Here is a 25,930-nt window from a genome sequence, read left to right on the forward strand (position 1 = left end):
GTCCTTCCAGACTGTGTGCCTGCCCAAAGACTAGAGAAGAAAATGACAATTGTCACTGAATGTCAGCAAGCACTGTGTTAAGTCATATTAGATCTGTGACCAGAATTTATCCATGGGAAAAATATGGCTTATTTTCTTCTTCATCCAAATGTTAATTACCTTCATTCTCTCTTCTGGTGAAAGGGAAATATTAGTCAACAATATACCAGGAATTAATGTGTGCCCCTCCTTTTATTCCAGGTATAACATTGTGTCTTGGAAATCCCAGTGACCTACTCCATTTGTTATGGAGAAGTAACTTCTGGTTTCCATTAAATACTTATTTGTACAACAGCTCTTGGTGGTCTGCGAATTAGTAGCAAAGGATTGTATAAGCTTTTTGGCGTTTTCTATAGGTGAGGGGAATGACTTGCTGATTAAATGTTTTGAAGGATGACATTATTCCCAGATCTCAGATTCTTTGGACTCAGTGATCCGAGCAACTGCACCCAGAAGCACTGCTCACGACAACAGAAACATGATCTGAGAAACACTGATAACATCCAGGATTTAAAAGCAGGCTTCTTCCAAGCACAGAAGAGGAAGAAATCATAAGACAGGCAAAGTGAGGTGTGAAGCTGTTGGCTCTTGGTGAAATGCAGCCCTATCTGGAGTGTGGGGGTTGGGTTGGGACCCAAAGATCTCTGGATCTGCTGCAGATTGCCTGGCTGACCTTGGGCAAGTCCCTGCCCCTCTACTTCCCTTCCTTGTTCAAAGAGACAGAGCTATCTTTTACAAATATTTGTCTAGGTAGTGCCTATCACTAAGAGTCAAATGTCAAATTTGCCCCTTATTCTTCTTCAGGCTTAAAGTTTGTAGGTGCTATTTCCTCTTCCCAAGGGTGATGCCAAAGGCTCGTGGTTCTACATGCAGAGTCAGGGGACACTAAAAGGCATCACACATCAATGATATCAATGTGCAGGCTACATTTCATAACTTTGTGTGGTCTTCTCTCTCAGATATCAGAGTGCCCCCTCTGCAAGCAGGAGGTCAAACAAGCCTTCTCCAGTGGCTGGGGTCTGGGTGGGAGCTGCCTCTCACCAAATCACAGATTCCTCTGGGACTTGCTGGGCTATGCTTGCGCTTCCAGCCAGGCTGGAAAGCTATATCCAGCATTCACTCCTCAGCACTTGTCACCGTACTCCAAAGCAGACCCTTTCCCCTGAGGAGCCCCAGCACTGTGCAGTATCCACCAGTGGCATTTTGACTGAGCGGGGGCAGCCAGGATCAGGCCACATGACACCAACATGAGGGAGCAGCTTTCCTCTGATCTAGGAAACTGACCTGGGCATGCTACTGGCCGAAATGCTTCTCTGATGGGAAAGAGTATCATGTGTCCTCTTAGGAAGGATAGAAATGTTGTCCAGTTGTCAATCAGATGAGATGGATTGTTGTGACTTACCATGTGAAAGACAGAAAACAAATGGTGTGTGGGAACTCTGTGAAAGAGAAGGATGAGACTCACTTGTGTATAACATCCATGCATAAAACTCCCATAAGATGTGGAAACTATCTTCAGAAATCTTGTGCATCATACAAGACCACAGAATCAGTCCCACTAAAGAGGCACTTCTTCCTGATGGCATCATTTGAATGGTCTGATTTTCAGGTGTGCTGAGTACCCAGCGACCTCCTGGCAGACACTCAACAATTCTGAGAAACAAGACCCCTTAGCCAAGCTGGTTTCTGTTTTTGGAACACATGAAAAAACCACAGTCCACCGTGTTCATAAATCAGCATAGCACATCCAGCTATGTAAGCTCCACCTTACTAGTTCAAGATTGCATTGCATCAGCCACCTCAACCCCTAACCCTGACATCTGATTTGAGGAGCTGCAGATCATTTGGGCCATAAACCAGGGATTGTTACAGCTTCTAGCTACCTCCTCTGTCCAAATCATCCTCCCTACATGTTCAGAGATGATTTACTTATCCTGAGATGTGTCTCTAAGTCGTACAGCAGCACAGCAGTGAGGCACAGTCTCTCTCATCCTCAGAGTATTAGGCAATGCAGAAGGTACCCAGATGCACTTGGTGCTCGAAGCCTGATCCTTCTCTTGTTGTGTTCCAGACTTACCCCATTATAAATCCACATGGGGTTAATCTTGATTTATAGCAGAGCAAATGGTATCAAAGTCAAGCTTCTGATCTGTCTTGCTTGTGGTTATAAAATTTGAGTTTGCAAATCCTTGTGAACTGAGTTATCTGAAAATTTACTCATCCCTCTTCTTATTTTTTTCTGTGCATTTTTCCCCCACCACATATTAATCCAGCAGCTTGTCATTTTCTTATAAACGCTGAAAATGACCTTGCTTATTTTGATGGGCTCTGGAACAATAGTACTCACTGTATTGCACTCATTCTTCATCCTGGGGCTGTGAGTCATTATGGTTATAAAAGACAGAACATTGAGTCACTGACTGTCAAAAGCCTCTGCTGTGAGAGAGCCTTTCAATAACCCCTGTCCTGGTAATCATTACTCTTCTGTGTTCATACTGCCATAGGACCCTGATTCTGAGTCGGAGCTGAGGCTGTAGTCACTAAGTGCAGTGCAAACACGTTTATCTTACCATAGCCCTTGCCCTGATGAGTAAGTATAGGATTGATTTGGGACTATCTACATCTGGAGAAACTTCCACCTAGGAGTCTTAACAGATATTGATCAATTAAAACTTGCAACAGTTGTATCTGTCAGCCGATAGGGCAGTAATTTGGCTGGTCACGACAAAACTAGGGCTTGGCTGGGTCAAAGTCCCCATATATGTCTGGCCACATATTCCCTGTGGGACCTTGCATAACTTGTCCGTAGGTGTTGGGCTACTGAATACCCATGAAAGATGACTTTTGGCTTAGATGTACCTCAGAATGAATTATCTCTGTAGGAATGCATTAACACTGTACCTTCCACAGCCTAGATGAAAAAAGACCACAACCTGACATGCACAGTGGTAGGGAAAGCCTGAAAGTGAAAGTGTTTCTGGCACATGGAAGCTTAACCCACGTGACAGGGTACCAGGCTTTGTCTCCCGCCAGCTCTGTCCTGGTTCCACATGTTGAAATGAGCTTTTTGGGGGGAACACATCCTGTGAGGTGATATAATTTGCCAATGTTAGCAGCAGGTCCAGGGCTGGGACTGCTCTCCCTGTGTTCACTATCATTACCATTCGCCTTTCCTAATGCAAAGCACCCCTTACTTGGTCTGGGCTGCTGTGCCCTGAGCGCCATGCCCAAACATTCTGAAGGCCTTACTTCTCTCCCAGTCCAGATCCCAGGAGCAAGGTGGTTTCTGGTTGGAGCATGCCACCCCAAGGGTAGGAGTGTCCATCCTCCAAGACCCTCTTCATGTCCACACCATCTGTGGTTTGTTACAAAGACATATCACACTGCTTGCAGCACTTCCCATCCCATCCACTCTACGGCCAAACTGAGGTTTACATTACTGCTTGCCTCATCCAGTTCTGTGCTTAATCCTTCCGGCACAGCGCTTTGTCCCAACAGGCCAAGCATAAGCCTCAGTGACGCTCGCTTTGAGGTTTATACAGGTGTCACTGGCAGTGCAGACTCTGGGTCTGAAGCACTAAGCCACATGGATTTCCCGAGATAGATTTTGTGTTAAGTCAGTTTTGCATTTAGTGCCCTGGGAGTTGACGAGGCAGAAGGGGAAAACAAAAGCTTTCAGTGCCTGCTTCAGCATGGCACTGGTGCCAGCCAAGGAGCAGCCAAGGAGCCAGAGGCCAGTTTCTCATCTTTGCCATGGTTCTATTGACACTGGTGTCAAATGGCAGAAATTCCTGTTGTGTGGGGGACGTGCAGTTTTCTGTATGGGGTATCACAGCTGAGCATTCATCTGCTTCTTTAAGGCACTGCATTCGAGCCCTATTGGTTTTTAATGACTTGTGTTAATATAATTTTTTTTTTTTGCAAAGTGAAATGCACTTTAATGAGTTGTGTTTGCCCTCTTTGGAGTCAGACACAAGTGATCCCTGACATTTCCAACAGTGACCCAATAAGTGAGCACAAGAGCCACGTGTTAATAAGATCTGTTTCTTTTTTATTATTCTGGCTATGCTGCAGCCACTAACCTTCACATCTAGCTGGTGAATATCTCATCCCATTACAGTGAGCTCAAACTTTTTCTAATGTCCATTTATAGAAGCCTTGCTCAGTCAACGTCCACAGTAATTTAAAGATTATTATGCAAGCACACATTGCTCTGTCACTGAAGGATGGCTTGAAATACTGTAGCCAGTAAAGTTTGACTGAATTACTTGCAATTAGTGATCCAAAGAACTGGAATGAGAAGTGCTGCCCTGCCTGGTTGGGCAAGAAGGTCTTCCTTCTGGAAGATGCGTTTCATTGCTTGGCTCTTCTGTGTCTATCTTGGGTCTACTTTTTCTTTCAGATGAGTGTGAATCAGCAAGGTGTCCAGGTTGAGAAGTTCAGAGCTCCTTTTTCCCACCCCAGTCTTGAGAAACAGGTCCTCTCAAATTGTCTTGAGTTGTGCACCTGGAAGCAAAGTCAAGTGAGAATAGCTGGTCACTTTTGAAAGCACCGATTGCACTTAGTGGAGGGGAAAGGTAATTGTTTAACTCTGTATCTCTCTCTGTTTCGAGTTCAGAGTACAAAAATGTATATTTCTTGCCCTCTAGGTTAGGATGAAGGATGGCATGCTGTAAAATAAACCTTCTCAAAGTGTCTCACAGTGGTAAAGGACTGCTCATTTTGGAATTTTATAGTGAAGATGGCAGAAATTGCAGGTGGTAGGCATGTTGTGGCAAAGGTTTTTTCAGATTCTAACTGGGCAGCAAATTAAATTAAAAAACACAGTGACTGGAGGTACTAGGCCTGTAATTAAGTGGATGGGTGGATGCATGGCTTATCTGCTAACATATGAACATTAAAGAATCCCCTAAAACCACATTAAAAAGCTTATACGGTTAAACTTAATTGCTCTTCTTCTTGTCTTGCAGTTGGTGAAATTAAAGGAAATTTTGGCTTTATGAAAAAATAAAGAGGGTAATTCAGGAAGAGAACCGTCTGGCAGTGCTCTGAAGTTTTATTGCAAAATGCATAAGAAATATTCATCTCTAGCTGGATAAATAGATTATTTTAATACAGGGAAGCAAAATATATAAATGTTTTGCAATAAGTAGGGTCTTGTTTTGCGTAATGTAATTCCCATGAGTAATTGCAGTGAGACCACTGGCTTTGTCAGGGCTTCTAACAAGAATATTATTTTGCACCAACTTGCGTAATTCCAAACAATTTTACTCAAGCTGGCCTATTTGTAATTATTCACCTGGCCTGCTGAACCTCAGCATTTGATTGCCTGTCTGATATTCTCCACTTGTTCTCTCCTGTCCCATGCAGGGATAGGCCAGGACTTTGCTTCTCTGTGGGATGAGATGTGCAGGCGATGGACAGGGCCAGTGATGTGCCTGGAAGTTTTGGGCCGAGCCAAAAGCAGAAGGCAGCTGTTGACAGCTCAGCGAGGAGCTGCTGGTTTATGAGTCTGGGGATTTGAAATTAAGCTCTAAGCTTCAGGATGTGTCATGTGCTTACTTACAATGCAGTGCTCTGTAAAAATTGCAAGAACCACAAAGCAAAGGAGAAAAAAATCAAAGCAAGGCACAAGGTGGTTGTTGCTCGCTTTACCTATCCTAACTAAAAAAAAGGATACTTTTCCTATTTGTTATCCCACAGAAAAGACCTATTAACCCTTTCTTGGCTGCATGGCCTTTAAAATCTCACAGAGACTGGCTGCCTTCTGATTTTACTACCTTTTCTGCCACAGTTGCCCCCCATTTGCTGGAAGAGTATAATTGCAAGCAATAAAAATACACACACACCCACAAAACAAAACAAAACCAAAAGCAAAACCAAAACAAAACAAAAAAAGGCAGCTTTAGCTTTAGTGTTTTGTTTATGCTAGCCTTCAGGAACCAGGAACCTGCAATATTGCAATACATGCAAGGCTGCCAAATTTTTACTCTAGATTGTAACACAGGAAAACAACTTCCCATGCTATGAGGAGCATTGGAAATGCATGCTTCCCTCTTCTACTTTTTATTGCACACAATTTAAGAGGACTAAGCCTGCATCAAATTCTCTGTGACCCAGCGCTAAGCGTTCCACTTAGTTAGCCTAAACCTCTTTACATTCCTCAACTCTGATCTGCTAATCCCCCATAAATCACCACCGTTTCTCAACAAACTCAAGCCAGTGTTAAGATTTATGTGGAAAGGATTTGTCATTTCCCACCAGCCTTAACCTGAATTAAGATGGGTCAGTGCTGGGGGGGGGGGGCAACAGAAGGAGGAAGACCTGTCACATGAGGGGTGCATTTTTGCATGAGAGCGCAAATTCATCTTGTTTTACAGATGATCAAGGATTTCAAGCTGCATACAGGAATGTTTCTGAGGCTGTTTTCATCAAGACAATCCCAGCAGGGAAGGGTCTGAAGAAGAACTGCGTTTTAGCAACCTGCAGGTGCTGCATACTCTGGGTGCCTGTGCCAGACCCCTGGCAGGGGCTGTTGGGCTGTGGCTGGGAATGGCCCAGAGCCCCACAGGCACACACAGTCTATGTGGCGTGCAGAGAACACGAGGGGCTCAGTCCTTTGGTGCTTGGCCCCAAGGTGTGCAATGGGTAGGAAGCGTGCCTAATGCTCTTTGTGGGGTAAAAAACAAGTGGCAACAACCCCCCTTTGTCCCTCCACTGGGACTGCCTTGTTTTCCTCAGTTTAGGTGGCCACACTTCCAGTTACTCCTGTTACTGCAAATACAGCTTTGTTCCATGCTGTTACAGGTTACCTCTCCTCTGGTGGGGCCAGGCTTTCTTTTCACATCCTGTGAACAAGGGTTCAGGAGCACAGTCCCTAACCGTACCCCCCGTGTGGCACTGAGACTTCAGCCCCTTCCCACCAGGTTGTTTAGACTTTCCACATGCATCTGTTGCATGGTAGAGCATTTACAGCTGTATTGACTCTCTTTACATTTAGGTTTTTTGCTTGTTTGCTTTAGAATACAATCTCTGCTCTTGTTCTTCACACCCAAGCCATCACTCCTTCCTGGAGGCTGACAGTTATCTTCTGTAGTCACCAAGTCCTGACCCCAGCAGTATCTGCTCTGGCAAAACTGGTCCCTGTGCCCCTCCTGAGGGCCACGAACCCTCCCTTTGGTCCCTGACTCCTGGGACTCAGCTGAGCTTCCACATGAGTTCTCCAGGACCTTGTCCAGCCCAGCTCAATGGAGCTCTGCTGGTCCTTACACTCACCCTTTCTTACCCTGCAATTGCCATTGAAATTTGCTCCATGAACAGTTCCATCATTACAGAGTTCTGTGGACATAAAGATTTGCCAGGGTGTCCTAAGCAGAGGCATCTCTGCCATACTCTGTTCACATGGATGCCAGCAGTCAAACTCCCGCTAACAAATGCTCCCAGCAGTCACACTGATGTGTTTGGTGCATGATAAACTGCATATTTTGGATGAACACTGAACATTCCTAAAGAATGAAGAATAGGACCATTCAGGGCCTATCTCCACAGGCATAAAGATTTCATCTAAGGAAAGAACTGTGATGCTGGGTGAAGTTGCATCTGTGGGGTGGGAGTTGAGCTGGCTGGGTTGGAGCAGGCACAATGATGTAGTGGGGACATGGCATTAAGCAATGTATCAGCAGCCACCAGCTGTTCCCAAGACAGAATGTGTGTCTTATCCCATAAAGGGGATGAAAAATAATTATAATAACAACAACAATAGCAACAACAATAACAACAACACCAATAATAAAAACCCACCTTGTGCATGAGTCACCTGGGATGAGTATGTTCCTTTTGGCAGTGCATTGTGCTGTGTCCTTTGATTGACCTGGGTTCTGATTCAGGCTGACCTTTATACCTGGATCAAATGAAATTATGGCTATTGATCAGGATTTTTGTTGATCTGACTGAGTGGACTTTGAACAAAAACCCAGACATGTTCCTCTGCAAATTTTGTGACTTTATAATCTTGATCTTGACCAACAATGGTAGTCAAAAGACACATGCAGGTGAAAGGGAAGAAAAGGCACCCTTCCAACCCGTAAGGCAGGTTTTCCCTGTCTCTTCTGTTAGTTTTCATATCATGTTTCCTTTGTTTCTGTGTGTGTCAGCTCTTGTCTACTCTTCCTCAATCATTTTCCTTTTTCATTTCTCTATCCCTTGTCTTTGATGTTTTCCTCCCTACCTCATATTCCCTGTTTGCCCTCCTCCTTTCTGCTTTGAAGAGCATCGCTCCAGCACCAGTGCATTTGTACCTGCTGGACTTGAACAGGCCCGGGTGGCTGGTGAAACACCAGGACACTGCCTTGATGCCTGCTATTGCTCTGCCTCCCCACAAATAGCTCTAGTGAGGCCCTGGGACTTCTGCCAAGGGACACCAGTGCCCCTAACTCCACAGGGCCCTGCTGCAGCATCCCGTATCCCATGGTTACAAACATTTCAATGTTTTCTGCTTCAGCTCAAATTCTTGAGAAAGGAGCTTCAGTTTTTAACTCCAGCCTGTCTGCTATTGCTCACCACTTTCCAAATTTGTAAAAGACTTTATCTGCAGCTTTCTCTGCACTTTTTCTCTTGGAGGAAGAGCTTGATTCAGAAAGAGAAGGTCCTGGCTTCTTCCCAGGACTAAAGTGTCAGGCAGCTTTTGTTCATTTGCTTAATCACCCCACCCTGACTGGTGGTGAAGTCCCTCTGAGCAGTTGAATAGTGGCAGCAGCTGTCCAAAACAGGCTGTTTTGGGGTGAAGGCTGAGCTAGGGTGCCTGGCAAGGCTGTGGGGCTCCAGCATTAATGCAGTTTATTTTAGAAACAAAGCTGTTATAGCTCTTATTCTACTCCTCATGCAGCAGGCCAGCTCTAATTCTGCCTGAGTTCTTACCTGGAAGCAGAATTTCACACCCAGCTCTAGAATTTTAGTTGCTTCTAGTTAAATACTCAGAACCGTCCTGGTTTTGAGCTGTAAGCTGATGACAGGACATCTAAGAAATGTCTGAGCATTCAGCATTCGTTCTGCTTGAGGAGTTGTTTCTCCTGGCTCTTTGTCTAGATCAGATTAGAAAAATGCAGCTTAGCTACCCTTTCCATACCATTCTTGCCCTGTTTCCCTGGCTTTGCCAGGTTGGCTTTTCAGCTGAAGCCCTGTTCTAGTTCTGCCAAATCACTTCATTCTCATTCTAATTCCCATGAATCTCAGTTTTTCACTTATTTTCACTTGTTAACAGAGACAATATTCTTTGGACCCAAGTGAAAATCTTTGGTTGGATAAAGCTAGATGCAGAAGGGTGAGAAGAAGCAGAAACACTGCTGAGGAGAGCAAACAACACAGTGAAGAGGAGCTAGAGAAGCACTCATGAGAAAGCACTTTTGGGCTGATGGCTGGTCAGACCAAGGCTGGAAACAGAAGCTTGTTCAGTTTCTTCTGTATTTTGGGAAATGGGGGCCTTTTTTGTTCCTGGTAAATAAGCAGCGTGTGTCACATTGTGTAACTACATCATCCATTTGTTCTAAAGGAAAAAAAAAAGACAATAGCCAGAAAATTGCAAGCTGCTTTGTCTGTAGCATAATATAACTGCATGGTACACCAGGCTAACAAGCCTTTTAAAATATAACAGGTTTAAACCTGTTTTGCAGTAGGCAAGGACCTCAGTGTATGAAAGAAAACTCTGTATTTTGGTCCAGGTTTACATGTTCTGCACCCAGTGTGATATCCTACACGATACTGTACCTGGCAGCCCAGGCACGGTGTCCTACGAGTGGCAGTGTGACTTACAGAGGGCAGCAGGATTGCCTGCTCCTCAGTCACTCCCTTTCCTTGTACTTGGCTGTTCAATGGCAGTGGTGGGGACAGCATGTCACCCATGGGTTACACCGTACCTGTGGTGTAACCCATGTTACACCAGTCAAATGGCTCCAGAAACCTGACTTGTGGGAGCACCCATAGTATGAACCAGGTCCCTAAGGATTTCCAAAGGAGGACCAAGACACCTTACCCTTCTCAAGGCCAAATGATACCAGAGTGGAGCCAGCTGAACTCCTTGTCCCCACCTCTTTTATAGTAAAGATGTCGAAGTTCTATTATATATATCTGTTACTGCAGCTCCTTTAGATTTAATTTAAGTTACATGACCTTGCATTTAGAGCACCTGCCCTTGTCTATAATCTAATCAACTCAGTCAAGAGGAATAGTTGGACAAGGGTGAATGTAGGCCCAGGAGCCAGAAATTAGATTGTGTGCAATTACATCTGTGGGTCTATAGCAGAAATTTACTGCAGAAAGTGGGGATTTTTATCTTCTCAAGAGCCCAACAGGAGGAAAAGTTAATGTCTGACACATTTATGGCATGGAATCTGTGAAAACCAATGGAGTTGTCATTAGATGGATGGAACAGGCATGAGTCAATGAATTGGTTAGCCCAGAAGTGGAAGAAAAGTCTTACTAGAACCATTCTTTCTTCATTGATGGGACAGTGTTGTGATGAAAGCCATAAACAGGAGTGTAGGAAAACATAAGGGACTTTTTTTACCCTCTGAGGCCACTTCAAGCAAGTGCTTTCTAAAGCACAGTTTGCATTCTGCTGCTGGCATTGCTCAAAACCATTTTAGTTCCCTCAACTCGGCCAGAGGCTGCTCAGCTCCCACCCCGGGTTCCCCTCCTCCCTCTGCCTTATCAGTGTTATGCCTGGCCCTCATGTCAGATCGACATCCAGGGCTTTGTTTCCTGCATGGCAGAAATGATGCATTTGCCCTGACACGGGCCACAGGGAAGACACACATGCCCATCATGGTCTCAAATGGCCACTTCACTCTTGTTTACTTTCCCTTCCTGTTGTCCTAGGTGCTGTAACAATCACCCCAAAGCCCCCCAGATCCTCTGCCAGGAATTGTAACATAAGGCCAGAGAGTAGGAAACATGCATGGGTAGATGGGACATGCTAAGAACTAGACAATCTTATTTATTTTAACTTACTTCGTGTAGACAAAAGACATTTGAGTTTGTGTATGAGCTCCACGAGAAGTTTGTTTGTGCTGGCATAGGAGACTCAAATCATTACATTCACATTTCCAGCTCTGGATAGTAACATTTTGAATATAAAATTAAGCAAATGTTTTGCTTTAAGTCACAAACCCCAAGTCTATTCACATTGGGTTTTGGGAAACTTTTATAAAAACAACATAACACAAGATTGCATCTGAACTGCATGGCAGTCAGCCTGTAATGGCAACTTGGAGGCTTATTGTTGTGAATTAGTTATTTAGAAGAAGCTGAAAGTGTGACAAAATAACAACAAGAGGGTTTTTTATTTGTAGAAAGTCAAAGCTGATAGTTCTCAGTGGGAACGCTGTACAATGTTAGAGTGAGACTGCACCAAGAGAGATGCAAACAAGAACCTGACTGATGAGAAGTGAGAACAGGGGGAATAAACATGTGGTGGGGACAAAGCAGAAGAATGGTTAGTGCCTGAAAGACTTGTAATGATAAGGGATTTCTTTATTCTATCCCATGAAAATCTCTCCTATTACATTGTAATTGCATGAAGGAAAAAACACAGACAACTGAAGAAATGGACCAAGAAAAGACTTCCTCTGTTCTGGGTATGACGAGTGCAGCTTCGCTTGTGAACCCCGAGGGCATTGTTAGTGCAAGCCCTATTCCTTGTGAAGGAAGCCAGCCTGAGAAATAATGAGCAAGAATAAAGGGGCTGTTGGCACAATATTATGATTATTTGAGGAAATAATGTGATATGAAGATTAGCACAGGATAATAGCTATTGCATATAGCAGTGTTTTATGGTCCATTCTGCGTTGCTTAACATTATTACTCATTCTCTGTCAAGCAGTGTTAAGCTGAATTTTAAAAGGAGGCCCTTTGCTTTGCTCTGTGTTGGCGGCTTTGGTGTATTGTTAAGCCTTACAGTCTACGTGTCTCCATGCATAATGCAACACTTACTGGTCTGAACTGTAATTCTCTTTTATAATCTTTTACTACTGTGAGACATTGTCCCTTATGGAATTCCCATTACCTCAAACTTGATTTTCTCGTAAAAACAAACCAAAACAGTTCTTTCCTGAACTTCGTAAGTTAGTGTAGACTATTACCTCTCTGCAGAGGGCATGGACATCTCGGTATCTTCTTCCTTCTGCAAATTAAGAAGCTGTATTTTCCTTTGATGCCTGTGGTAGGAAGGAATTCATCAGTGGCTCAGCAGCAGTATCGGGTGACATCAGTCCTTGTGCAGGTCTGTGGGGTCCTGCAGAGCTGATATTACTGACTCTCACTGCCCACTCTCCTCTGCAAGGACTCAAATGAAACCCCATGCTAAGACCAGCCCCATGAGATGGCTCCAGTCCATTGCAGAGCCAGATATGATATGGCCAAAACAATTCTGGCCCTGTGCAATTCAAGGGCAGATACTTGGGAGGCATAAAATTTGGTTAGGAACTTCAATCCTTGCTACATAGATATGAAGATCTTGCCAACTTTTGACAAGGGCATGTAGTGATAGGACAAGGGATAATGGCTTTAAACTGAAAAGGGCAAAGGATGACTATGGGCCACATCCTGTCGCGGTTCCTGCGTACACACCCAAAGGAGACTGAGGAGACAAAGCAAGTCCTGTGCTGTCCAGATCATCCCTAGTGGCACATGTCGGTCTCATCAGAAGTTTTGGGCCATCATTCTGTCAGAGGTGGGTGTTATCTGGCCTTTTGGGAAGACTGTATTGCAGATTTAGGATGGTCCCTGCAGTGCCTGAACTCAGCCATGCATCAAATGCATGGGGTTGTAGGAGAGCTCAAGGTTGGATCAGTCCTCAACGCCGGGCTGCCTTAACTACACAGTGACAGATCGGCCTCTGTGCCAGCATTTCCTGATCAGGCCCAGCTGCAATAGCGTGTGCTTGGACATGGCTGCAGTGGGGATTTAAATTCACTGCTCCAAACTGCCTAAAAACTGCAGCTTAGGTTTAGAGTTGATTTTATAAACTGAGGGCCAAGGGATGAGCATCAAGACCTGATTTCACTTGGGCTGTCAGGGTTCAGGTGGGCCTGGGTTTGAGAAGAACTGTCCTCTCCTTTGACTGCAGATCAGTGGCATTAATGTCCTGCAGCATCCCAAGGGGATGGTGGCAAACATGCACATTTGTGAGAGGCTGTCCCCAGAGAACTTGTCCCTCTTTTCAGCCGTCAGCAGGCAGCTGTTTCCTGCCAGTTCCCAAGGGACAAGGTGGGGGTAATGCCATTTGCTACTACCCTAATTTTTCCTTGCAGACCCATGTTCCAGGAACATTCCCATGCAGAACAAAGCTGAAAATGTACTGCTTTCTCTGCTGTTGCCCTGGGATGAGGTGCAAGGCGCACCTAATATCTAGTGAGTCAGGAGCTAAGTTTGGCTCTTCTCCTTTGTAAAATCTGTGCCAAGGGAAGATTTTTCTGAGCACATCAGTTTTATTAGTATAAAAAAATGTAAGGCGACAGGCTATTTATGTTTGTGAGTGCCACCAACAAGCACCATGTGAATTCTCTATTTACTTCTCTGCTGGGGGACTGTACTCCTAGTCTCCATCTCACAGCTGGCAAATGTCTAGTAGGGACACGACATGCATTATGCTGTACAAGTCTCAGCACCCTGGGACACAGCAATGGGTCCCAGGTCACCCCACATCTCTCCACACTGCTGTGAGGAAGCCTAAAACTGCAGCTGGGTCTGCAGAGGGAGCAGGGGCAGAGACAGAGTTTTATTTGTTTGGGAAGCACTCAAACACCATGGAGATGAAGGCCACATAAGCACCTAGGTAAATAGAAAAGGCTTTGCTAACAGCGAGCAGTAATGCCTAATGAGTCATCCTGCTGCCCTGCAGTGTTGTTATCACTTTTGCGTTGTGCAATCAAAAGCTATGAAGCTGGCTATAAAAATAATGCAGGATGAAATGGATATCTGCCTGCTTATGCAGAAGGCAGCCGTTTCTTATAGATACTCAATGAAACATAGGTGGTTGCTTTCAAAGTCAAATTCCAGATTATCCAATTTCTTTGAGCTTCCAGAAGGCTCAGATCTTGATTAAGTTGCCTCCATATAGACCTCTCTTTAATTAAAACTGTATCAACTATTTAACTGAAGAATGTCTCCTATTCTTTCATGACGACATGCCTCTCAGGGTTAAAGAGTCACAGAAAGAGACCCCCTAATTCATTCACCACTACAGTATGGATAGCTGGACACTGCTGGAGGCTAGCAGCTCCTCTCCTCCACATAATGAGCTGTAACTCAATATATAGAAGCAGCCATAGGGGATCTGATGCTGAAAATATATTATGTAAGGTAGGTATTAAAGAATAAAAATTTAGCCAAAATGGGGTGTCTCTTCTTCCACCCTTCCACCATTTTAAGTACTGACCCTGAGGTGTACTTTAAGAGGTTCTGCCCTTACCCACTTGCCTTCATATATTGGGGTTTTGGATAGTATTCATCCTGAAAGAGCCCGTTTCTGTCAAAGAAGCTGTGCTTCCTGCATATTTCTGCTTCTTACTAAAAGTTTTCTTTTCCTGTGGGATTCTTGAGCTATGCTCCAAGTTCAGGTATTCAGTTTTGTTGAAGGTAAACATACCAGTAGTGGGAACAGATTTCAGCCTCAAACTTTTAGAGATTCAGACACCATTTATTTTAATACATGTCATTTTCAGTAAAGAGAGGAGAAGCCAATTCCAAAATCTCTGTGTTGAAACTGTAGAAGACCTCATTTGTATCCAGCCTTCACAGTTCAGTCCTGCCCTAGTATGAGCTGGCTCTTCTTGCCACTGCACTTAGATCCAGATCTGAATTCAGGCCTAATACTTGTGGTTTGGGCCCATCTCATATTATTAGTCATCTCCTCATCACTTCACTACTTCTGGTCAGTCACTCCCATTTGGAGAAAGGATTTCTCATATCAGCTTGCATTTCTTATCCCAGAAACTCTACCTCAGTCATGGCTTCAACTTAAGTTACTGCCAAGCATACAAATCTATTCACGTCCCTTTGAGCTGCACTCTTCTAGACACTGTGGAATCATAAAATATCCTAAATAGGAAGGGGCCCATAAGGATCACCAGTTTCAAATCCTGGCCCTGCAGAGAACAACTCCAATAATTACACCATGTGCCTGAGAGTGTTGTCCAAACACTTACTGAACTTCAAAATATACTGTCCTCTTCTCCAGAAACCATCTCATATTATCTTTAGCGGGGTAGTAATGGATGTGTGCAAGAACAGGATTGGGTCTCAGCCCATTTTCTCTACTTGACAAGTTACCCCATCATTAAGGATGGAGATTTTCTTCCCTCTTTATCCAGGCATGGCCCCACTCTTTCATTCCCTTTTACTTAAGCTTTTTCAGCTCAGGTCTGTGAGGATTCCCCATTTGCTTCTCTATGTCTCCATGATGCTCAGCAGCTCACCTTTTTCCTCCTCCATACCCACTGCTCCCCTAACTACTCATGGGTAGTTGAAGAGTGGAATGGGGAGCAGAAATTTTTCATTTTTTGGTCTGTCTTTTGGAATTGAAAAAGACATACCAAATATTTAGTGAGCCACAGAAGAATTCTCTGCAGACTGGTGGAATTACATATTATATGTGAAATTAATCTCAAGTCATGAAGAGAAGGTTTTAAGTGTCTATTAAAAAACACAGATTTTCCTCCAGCGAGGCTTGGTATCACTGGGTTCTTTATCAGCAGATAGAAAACACATGTTCCTTTCTATTAGCAGGAGGTCATAAGACCCATTTTTTTTGTCTCTAGTAGCTGAAGGAGCAGCACTTCTTTGTGTTTACAGATCCCTAATACAACCTATAACTGGCTTCAGGACTCTAACTCAGAGAGTGGGTGAGAGAAGGTCATTACTTGTCAGAGAACACTCAATGAATCCTTTCAGCAGTGCAAAAGGACAAGAAGACACTTCAGCCACTGTCTTGGCTTCATGTAAGTCTGGTGGAACAACCCTAATGCCCTTCCTTTTTAATTTTGGTGCTTCTAGCCATTTCTTTTTTTCCTTTGTCATTCATTAAAAATCGACAATAAAGTATAAAAAAGCTCCTAGAAGTAGACTTTTAAGATATTGGGAGATAATTTCAACAAGAAAGTCAATTGCAAAGAGGTTGTCTTTAACCTCAGACAAATTCAACTGCATGACGATGTAGTCAGTGAATGGATGGTTGAATGTTTTACATTTCATTGCATTCCATTGAAAGTCACTGGAACTCATTTTATCTACCTTCGACTACTTGAAAATTAGAAGTTTGGCATAAAATTTCTAAGACTTTTAGGGTCTGATTCTGATTCTGGGCAATGGAGAAAGGTACTCTGGAAGGACAATTCAGCCTAGATGTCACAGAGCCTACTTGAGCTTCTCTCTGAAGATAACTACAAATTGTCTAGAGAAGAATCCAAAATTACTAGTCTAGCCTTGATCTTTAGTTTTTAGATGGCTTAAATTTAGTGTAATAAATCCTATTCATACTACCCAGACCTGTAGCTGCCGAGGTTTCTGTTGCCTTATTATGTTGACTGATTTGGTGGCTTTGAATGGGTATTGCAATGCATTATAGCATGAAAGTCCTTCCTGGCTGTTGGTCCCATCCGAGCTGCATGGACACTGAACTAGCTTTGTCTGTGAATGGGACAGTGTGCTCCAGGGAGTAGAGATGCAAACCAGGTGCACCAGCTGGTCAGGATTAGTTGCCTGTGGTGAACCTTTGAACTGGACAGATATGGCCAGTGCCTGCATATTTCAGTAATGTCTGTATTTTGTAAAGATGATGGGATTACTTTTACCACCAAATGTAAGAGCTTCCAGATCTGTCTACCTTGTACCTCCCCTGAAGAGAGGGAAGTGCTCCAGTCTGGTGGCATTTTCTAGGTTTGTTTGCAGCTCTGACGCTGTGAATGATCTGGTAACCCCTCCATGAACACAGGTGTAGGGTGCTTGTGGCAGAACTGTGTGCTGTGCAGTGATCCCCCAAGTGTGGGTTTTGAAGCCTAATCTGTTGCTGTGATTTCTTGTGCACCATTACATGGCCTGTGTTGGTGAGGTACCACGGGCGATAGGTGACACTTACAGGGGGGGTGGATATGTATAGACATGTGCAAACAAAAGAAGCAAAAATATCTCCTGAATATGTGGGGAAGCCTGTGTGCTGGGCACTTCAGCCCTTTGAGGAAGATTCCCCTTCAGTTTTGCTCTGACATCTCACAGGAAGATTGCAGGGTCATCATCCCCTCCCACTGCCAGTCATGCCTCAGCCCAGGGACAGCATCCTGCACCCAGGCAATCCTCTTTGGTGACCTGCAGCTGGCTGAGTCTGGCAGAGCAGGGGCAGGCTATGGGTCTGCACTGCAACCAGAGGAAGCATCACTTGCAGGGACCCAAGCTGCTGCAAACTGCTCAGCTACAGCCTTGCACCTCAGTCCCATCCCTACCATGTGCTCAGACACTCCTTCCTGTGCCCCATGTGTTGAGGACATGAATGCTTAGCCTCGCACTATGTCATTTCTTTCCTTGTAGAAGAAGCTATTTCAGAAATCTTCTGAGTGAGTATTGTAACTGGTCATCCCGGACACCAGAGCAGGAGACAGACAGCTGTTAACGGGAAGATACTCCCAGCTCTTCCCATATTACAAAGTTTAGATGGAATGTTCACCTTTGTGCAGTGTGGTCTGATGGAGTGAGCGTTCCTTGCTCACTGTGCAGCCAATGTGTACAGGCTCAGGCATCTGTAGGGCTGCTCTTTGTGCATCCCTGCAGCTGCCCTTCTGTGGCACAAAGCCCACACCCTCCTCAAATAAACAGCTTTTTAAAGAAAGCTGGAACAAAACTACCAAAGAGAAGCATCAAGGGAAGCAGCAAGTAGCAACAGAGGCTGTAAGAGAGATGAACCCACTAACCACCACAAGTAGATGAAAGGAGATGCTTTCTTCATACTGTCAACTGAGTAAATAGCTCCATTGTCACTGGGGTATTATTTGTGTAATCCCTTGGAGTGAATACTGTTTCAAATCTGCTTGTTTTCACATGCAACCACACTTCCTGCTGCTGCTCTCAGCACTGCAGTGCCCAGGCCTGCCAGCAACCCCATTTCAAAAGTGGTAAGTTCTTACAAACTGTGTTTTTCCCCAACAAGTTCAGGGCCAGCTAGGCAGGAGAAGGTTATTTGTGAGGACACAGCCAGTTTGGCCACGCTCCTGCAGCACCATGAAGCTAAGATGAGCCAGCAGATGCCAGCTCCTTGGCTGTGCCCCTGAGGATGTGGTGCAGGGGAGGTCCTGGTCCCCTGGCAGCAGAAAGTCTATCCTGGAAGCTGTCACTTTGTCCATGCCATCCTGTGCTGCTTGGAACCACCCTGGAGGATACAGATGTTCAGAGGAAAACCCAGTGCTGCTGAGGAGTTCTGCTCCAGCTTGGGGTATTCCTTGTTTCCCTCCTCTTCCTGCCTCCCACCCACAGAAAACACGATCCCATCAGTGAGGAATCTGGTCCATTCCTGTATCATGCCTACTCCACACCATGGGGCACAGCACTGAAGGACACAGAAAGTCCTGAGCTGTGACTTTTCATCAAAAGCCCAAGTCTTAATTGCAGAGGCACAAATCTGAATGGAAGCCTCTGACTCCAACACCAGCATGCACCTTTTAGCTCAGTCAATCTGATGTCAATGAAAGAAACACATATGAGTAAATTTGATTTTGCTCATATGTGTTTCTTTCTTCATCAAATCAGTGATGAAGGATCTATTTAACTGTATGTTGTCAAGCTGGAGTAGACACTTTGGGCAACTAAGACTTAATTTATACTGACTTACCTGAACCACTGAGGATACAAAAATAGTATGGATATAAACCAGTTTCAGAAAGGTGCAAAGTTTAAACATTGTAAATAAATGTTTCAAAAGAGAAAAGGGAAAAAAAAAAAAAAAAAAAAAAAACAAAAAACAAGCAAACCATTACACATTTTCATGTAGATGTGACATGAATAGGTGCTCAGGTGACACATCAGTACTTGACCCATTAAATTTGCAGAGGGATAATAGGATTTGCCTATGTATCTTCAGGTTGGGGCACAGCAGTAGATGTCACCTGCTGTGAGGACAGGTGGAATTTTCATGTTACATGAAAAGGAATTAAGGAAATAATGGAAAGACTTGAGAGTATCTGTCCCTTTCCAGCACCCACTAGCAGGACACAGCCCTGGCTTCATGTCGGCCTGGGAGCTCTGGCAGCAGCAAGTACTCATCCTTGTGGGGCAGCAGCTGTGCCTTGTGTGCTCTGCCCAGGGCATAGATCTCCTCCAGGGCTTGGAAACTGTCCAAGGCAATTGCTGTGGTGGGTATCTTATGTGGCATTCTTTAAGACAGAAGTTCTCCTGGTACTGTCTAGGAATGTGTGTATACTCTACAATTCCCCACATCACACCATGTGGAATAGTTGGCATCTTGCTCCCAAAGGAGTCACCTTTCCTGTCATGTCTGAGTGACCTCGGAATGGGTTCCTAATTGGATCCATGCATGTGCTCCCCCAAGGCACTCTGACACTTCTCAAACCCATTCACTTGCCTTGTGGATCATTAAAACCCTTTGCTACTGACAGTGCTACTCCCAAAAGGTTTCTTTGATTTCTGTTTGGATAGAAGCCTTAAATTATTTTATAAATAAACATCTGGATGAAATTAAAAATAAATCTTATAAACTCTTCTAAAAATAAATCCTGTTTGCAGGCACAAAACTGCTTTTGAATAAAATTTTAGTTTTCTCCCCCACAAAACCAGAGGTGGATAAAAAGCCTTTCCCCAGCCTCTGTTTTCCATTTAGTGCTCAGCTACAAACTCAGAAGTGTCAAGTTCGTCCTCTGCACAGGCATGTTGAGAAGGCTTCCTGCTATGTGCCATGGCTTGACTGCTCCAAGAATCAAATCCAAGCCCTTTTCCCCATCTGGTCCTTATTAAGCAACCTGGGGTGCTTATGTGGGTTGGAGATGGGGTCCTGAGCCTCCTCCTCATTTGCAGTCAGCTCCAGGTCTGGCATGAACATCCACCTCCTACCCTCCAAGGACTATATCCGTGCAATCTCACTCGGTGTGAGACTCGTGCTGCTGTCTCCTTCCCCACTTTCAGAGGGGCTAGCTCTTGCGCTTGGAGCACAGTGCTGGAACCTCTCTCTTGCTCTGTGGCTCCATCTGCTCTGCAGCTGGTTTGGCAGATGACAAGTGGCATCAGGTACGTGGGCTTTGGGAGCAGAAGAAAGTGGTTGGTAGGGACAAGCTACATCAAGGGTCATTAGGCTTAAAAAGAGCCCTGAGAGTGGGCCACTCCTTGACCAAGTGCTGTGGCTCCATATAATTCAACAGGTGGAATATGTCCCTCAATCCATGACAGGTCCTAGGGCTATCTTCTGCAGTGGAAAATAATTTGTTTAGAGTTTTGTACAGTCTCTGTGGAGCTCTTGTCATAACACACCTGAGACAGAAATCCCTTCTGAAGACATATGGTCTTCATAAACACCTTGAGATTCACAGAGCTGCCTGGAAAAGAAAAAGGAAAATGGAGACTGAGGGGAGCACGAATTTCTACTTTTCTGGTGGTCTCTGCCCTGCCTCTGAATGTATCAAACTCAAGCTTGCAGGGAAAACAAGGAAGGATGCTTGACTGCTGAAGGCTTTCTGCCTGCATCCCTATTCCACACACTTCCTCTCAAATGCCAGCTCCCTTGGGACACCAACAACCAGAAGCGCTGTTTCTGCTTGCAATATTCTGAACTGCTGCAAATGCATCTGCCCTGTTTACTTGTGCTCTGCATCTCACATGTCCAGGCACATCTTCCTGATACTTTTGTTTTCCCTCCTCTGCTATTTTAATCTGGAAAGAAGGAGATCAAGAATTATCCATTCACTAACTTTTCTACAGAGCATAAGCATTCCTTGGGTTTTCCTTGGGGATCCATTATTCCAGAACACTGTGGCTCTTTCAGCCTGTTTCCGCAAATCCTCTTGAAAGAGTGTCTGAGTTAACAGCGTGCCAATATCAAGCTTTCAGGAATAAGGAGCCAGGCCCCCAAAGTCATGAGATTAGCTTTAAAATAGAGAGTGGTTTGGGTTTTTAAAAAAAACAAGCATTAAAATTTGGCATTCAGTTTATTTACTTTTTGTTTTTAAATCTTTGGCATATGCTCAAGTCACACTTTCAAGCTTTTCTCCTGTAACTGTTAAAAACAGAAGCTGGCACTCTCAGGAGCTGATTCCCAAGACTCAGGGATCTGGGATTTATGAAACTGGAATTCAGGAATAATCACTATAAAATTGCAAGAGCTGGGACCATTGAGTTAACAGTATGGTAAAAACTGATTGCCTGGAATATCACGACTCTGGCTTTCATTTGCTTTTAAACCTTTTTGATCTGTAGACTCAGTCTATCTCTGAATATTACCAAACTTATTGAATAGGCCTAATTCTTTCTCTTTAGAGTCATCTTGCACTTTTGCAAGCTTTATTTCTCTCTCCAAAGTCCAAAGAGTATCTGTCTTCCTCTGCTCTGCGCAGTAATGTTTTGGGTAGATGTTTGAGCTGGAATAGATTGTTTAGTCCATAAAGATCATCTACTTCCAATCCCCCTGCCATGGCTGGGCATTCCTCACGCTTGACCACTTGCTCAGAGCCCATCCAACTTGGCCTTGGACACTTCCTGGAATGGGACACCCCCAACTTCTCTGGGCAACCTGTTTCAATGCCTTACTACTCTCACAGTAAAGAATATCCCACCCAACAGCGGCTGCGCGTTACTTTTCCTGGCCCCGATCGGCTCCCGTGCGTCTGGCTTGGTGCCTCGGCTTCTCGTCAGGGTCAGTGCTGCAGCTACTTCTGGGCACTTCTGTGGCTGCGCCCCGGGGTGGGCTGGCCGCACGTTGATGTTGGCGCGAGGGAAGGAAACGAAGAGGCAGGAAATTTGTCCAAATCTATCCATGTGGCAGCTGGATGCTTTATTGGTCGCAGGAGCCGCAATGGAGAAGACGCAGCCACTTCCAGCCTCGCTTGGACAAATCTGGCCCCTAGGCTGGGGAGCTGCGGAAGGATACAGGGGTGGGACGGGGAGGATGGGAACTCTCTGCCCAATGAATGCAGACACTGTGGTGGTGACGTTGCCACAGCGACCAATGGGGACACGACGGGGGCGGACACGGAGGTTTGGGGCCAGTGGGATCGTGGGAATGAGGTGACGAGCACGAAATTCCCGGGACTGGACGGGGGAGTGGTCACAGGAGTGGCAGGGGGGAAAACCCAATGGCCAGCAGCCTGGGGCTACTTCCATGGTGGGGGGGAACATGGGGGATACACAAGGATACCTGGAACTGGTAAGCTAACAAAAACCGGAACCCCAAATCTGAACCCAAAACCCAGGATGCAACACCCAACCTTACAATCTATCCAGAAGGCAACACTTTTCCATTAGGTCTCTTCTTGCCCATGTGCTCTGATACTGTATTTGGGTATCTCAGCAGGCACTCGCCACCAGCAAACAGATTTCCAGGTCAAGAGGTAACTGAGCTGGTGAGCTCAGTAGAGTCTGGAGAGCTGCTCAGATGACAAGAGGGAGGCATTTTGCTTACATGTCTTCAGTCTGAATCAAACCTTGCTGTTACACATGGTCAGTGCTTTAAGTTGTGTTCCCAAGGTGAGTAGAGCTGAACTAACAGAGCTGTTTGTAGGTGAACTGCTCACAGTGGTGACTCTCTCAGTATGGTCATGAGAATAGGAATGCTGTGCTGAGAGCCCCTATTTATAAAGTCTCTTCACTACTTCTGTGAACAAGGGTCCCCAGTCTGCAGTGTTAACTCTTCTTGTTGTAAAATGACTGTTTTTTGATTTTCATGCCTAGTTAAATCTGTACCAGTAACGCTTGTGATCCTTTCTTATGTCTAATTATACTTCCTTTGTCACACCTTTACAACGCCATTTTTGGTGACCTTCATTTTAAGGAAAAACCACTAAAACCAGCTCTTTTCAGTGATTTTGCAAGGTTTTTGGCAGTTATTAGAAACCTTTTTTTTTTTTTCCCCCCAAATTTTTGTGTGAGAAATCTTACAAATCATCCTGCTGCTTGGGATCAGAGATGACAGACACATACAGAGGGGCACTTTTATGGTGCTGACACCTACACTCAGTAAAGGTTTTTCCCATTGCTATGGGCCCGACTGTGATTTGCTGAAACCGAGGTGTTACCCCTGCAATGGTTCCTAACAAGTTCTGCAGTAGCAGTGTAGGTTTTCTGCCTCACCAAATCTAACCCCTGCCTTCCCTTTGCTACCAGGAGCAGCCATGGGCTATAATCCCTTCCAGAAGCTGGATTAACCCTGCCCTGAAAGCAGATGCATTTTGAACTCAGTCCTTCTCCTGGAAGGCTGCTCCAAAACTTCATGCTTCTGAGGAGAAACCTCATTTCCAGCTCTGCAGTTATTTTGTTCCCATTTGTTCTTATGCCAGTATTCTCTTTTAAATTCAGTGGATCTTTCTGGCCCCATCCCACATTTGCCTCAGATGAATCTATAGTGAGTTTTTGTACTGCTAATCAGCCTGACTAAGGCTACATTTTTGATCTCATCTCATAAAGCTGGATCTTCTTCCTAGCAGCAGTCTTCTACACCTCCACGCATTTGACTTAATTTTCTTGAACATGACTTGCCAGAAAATCTACATTGTTTCTCAGATAGTAATAATACCTCTCCCCTTCTACTGGAAGTGCCCCAGCAGCAACATCTGAGCCTTATTTCTCTTGTTCAAAGACTTACTACATTTATCACCTATTCCAATTGATTAATACACCCATGTTTTTCCTTAGTACAGGATTTTCAGCTGATTCAGAGAAAATTTGTAGAATTCAGTAGAGGTCCTTCCTTGTTCTAAGTGTAGGACCTCCAATTCTCTAAATCACATTTCTGCCTCTCCTGCTGCTGTTCTCATGGTGATTTTAGTCTTTCTAAATGATACTCATCTCCTCTTATTGATCAACATTCTTCTTTGACATTGTAACCTCAGGTCATTCTGCCAACGCTTTCCTTCATTTTTGTTGAGGTTGTTGATGAAATATTCAGTAAGAGCAGTTCAAAGGAACTTCTGTGATGAACCCTTGTAATGACCTTCCTCCCTGCAGATGTTGTGTCTTACAGGACTACTCTCTGCCATCTCCTCTTTGATCAGCTCTCTCCCCACTTTACTTTTCTTTGCTAATCCCTGTTTTTCCCAGTCCAAATAATGAATTCTCCTGTGGTATCACACCAGATAGTAGGTTTACTGCAGATCTCTGTGTAGAAAACAGTTGCATCAGAGAAAGAGATCAAATTCATCTGGCATGACTTTTACAAATCTGAATGCTTTTAAATTAATTTTCCTTCTATGTCCCTTTTAAAAATTATTATTTTCATGTAGTTTATTTTCCTGTCTGATGCACTATTGCTGTGAAGCAAGAGGATTGCAGTTGCCTTTATTACTTTGCTTTTTCCTCTTGAGAGTAGGCACTAATTTGCTCTTACTCTCAGCTTGACTAATGTGAAAGTCTCCTTTGCTCTGCCTGTGCAGTTTTGTAAGCCAGCTCTTCTATCCTTTAGATACAGACATTATACCATAGATTTTGAGTACCTAATAGATTTTAAAACTTTTTTCTAGATCAGGTATGAACATTTCTCTTCTCATACTCCTGTGTTACCCTTTTTCCTTCCTATATTCAACAATAGCAAATTATTAATTTCATTATGTAGCTTTAATATTACTTTCACACATTTATTTCAGGTCCACTTGTTTCATTTGTCTTTTCATTTGAAGAACTTGTCTATTTTTTTAAACACCCTCTGCAAGGTCTAAATCAACTGCTTTTCTTATAAATTCCCCCCTTTCCCTTCTAATGCTGACATATATTTTCAGTACTCCAGAGAATCGTCTTGCACCTTTTATGTAAAGACATTTCAGGCTTCATTGATGTTCAAATCCTTGAGATAATTTAATTTGTTTCCTTTGAAAATAATGTGCCCTTATGAAATTGCAAATTTTATGTTACCTTTTATTTTTTTTCTTTTGCATGAAGTTCAGATAAGGCCTCTTTGGTTTTATTCTATCTAAAAATGCATTTATGGACTAAGATTTTTGTGACAATTTAGAAAAAAAAAAAAAAAAAACAAAACTAAAATAGCAATGCCTTTGTTTGATTCAATGATTATGTCATTAAAAACCCCCTGCTGGTTCTCACTGCCTGGAATACCCAGACACCACCATTACTCGTAGCATTAGTTCTTCCATCTATATGTGTGTACAAAAAGGGAAAATTTCATGTAACACAAACAATCCTGGTACTATTTATCTCTCTGCTAGTTTCCAAAAATCTTTGTTTGTAATGTTACTGTTACCAGACAACTGGAAACTGATTCATATTACCAGTGGGAAATATTTTTTGCATTCTGGTGAGAATGTGGGTAGATGCCTCAGCCTTTGATGGATTTCTTGGACATTTGAAATTAATAATGGGCAAAAAACCGGTATGACTATTGCAGTCTGTATTGTCAAGATACAGGCTGGAGGAGAGAAAGTCGAGAGATCTGTGCTTGGTGGTGAGTGGATGACAAATTAAAAGGACTCTTGTGGGTAGGTTAGAATCATAAGCACCTACAGATGATGTTCCTTAGTGCTTTGATGAGGTAAACCCACTGTTTCTTCTGCTCTGCAGCATTATAGGTATGTTGGACTGTTCTGAGACAGACCTGCAGTACTGAGTAATGCTGCACATAAAACTCTCCATCATTCAACTCATTTAAGATATGAGAGGTTTCAAGCAGTCTGGGGCACATGGAACC

This window comes from Vidua chalybeata, chromosome 2 (assembly GCF_026979565.1).
Source record: "Vidua chalybeata isolate OUT-0048 chromosome 2, bVidCha1 merged haplotype, whole genome shotgun sequence".
In the NCBI taxonomy this organism is placed as follows: Eukaryota; Metazoa; Chordata; class Aves; order Passeriformes; family Viduidae; genus Vidua; species Vidua chalybeata.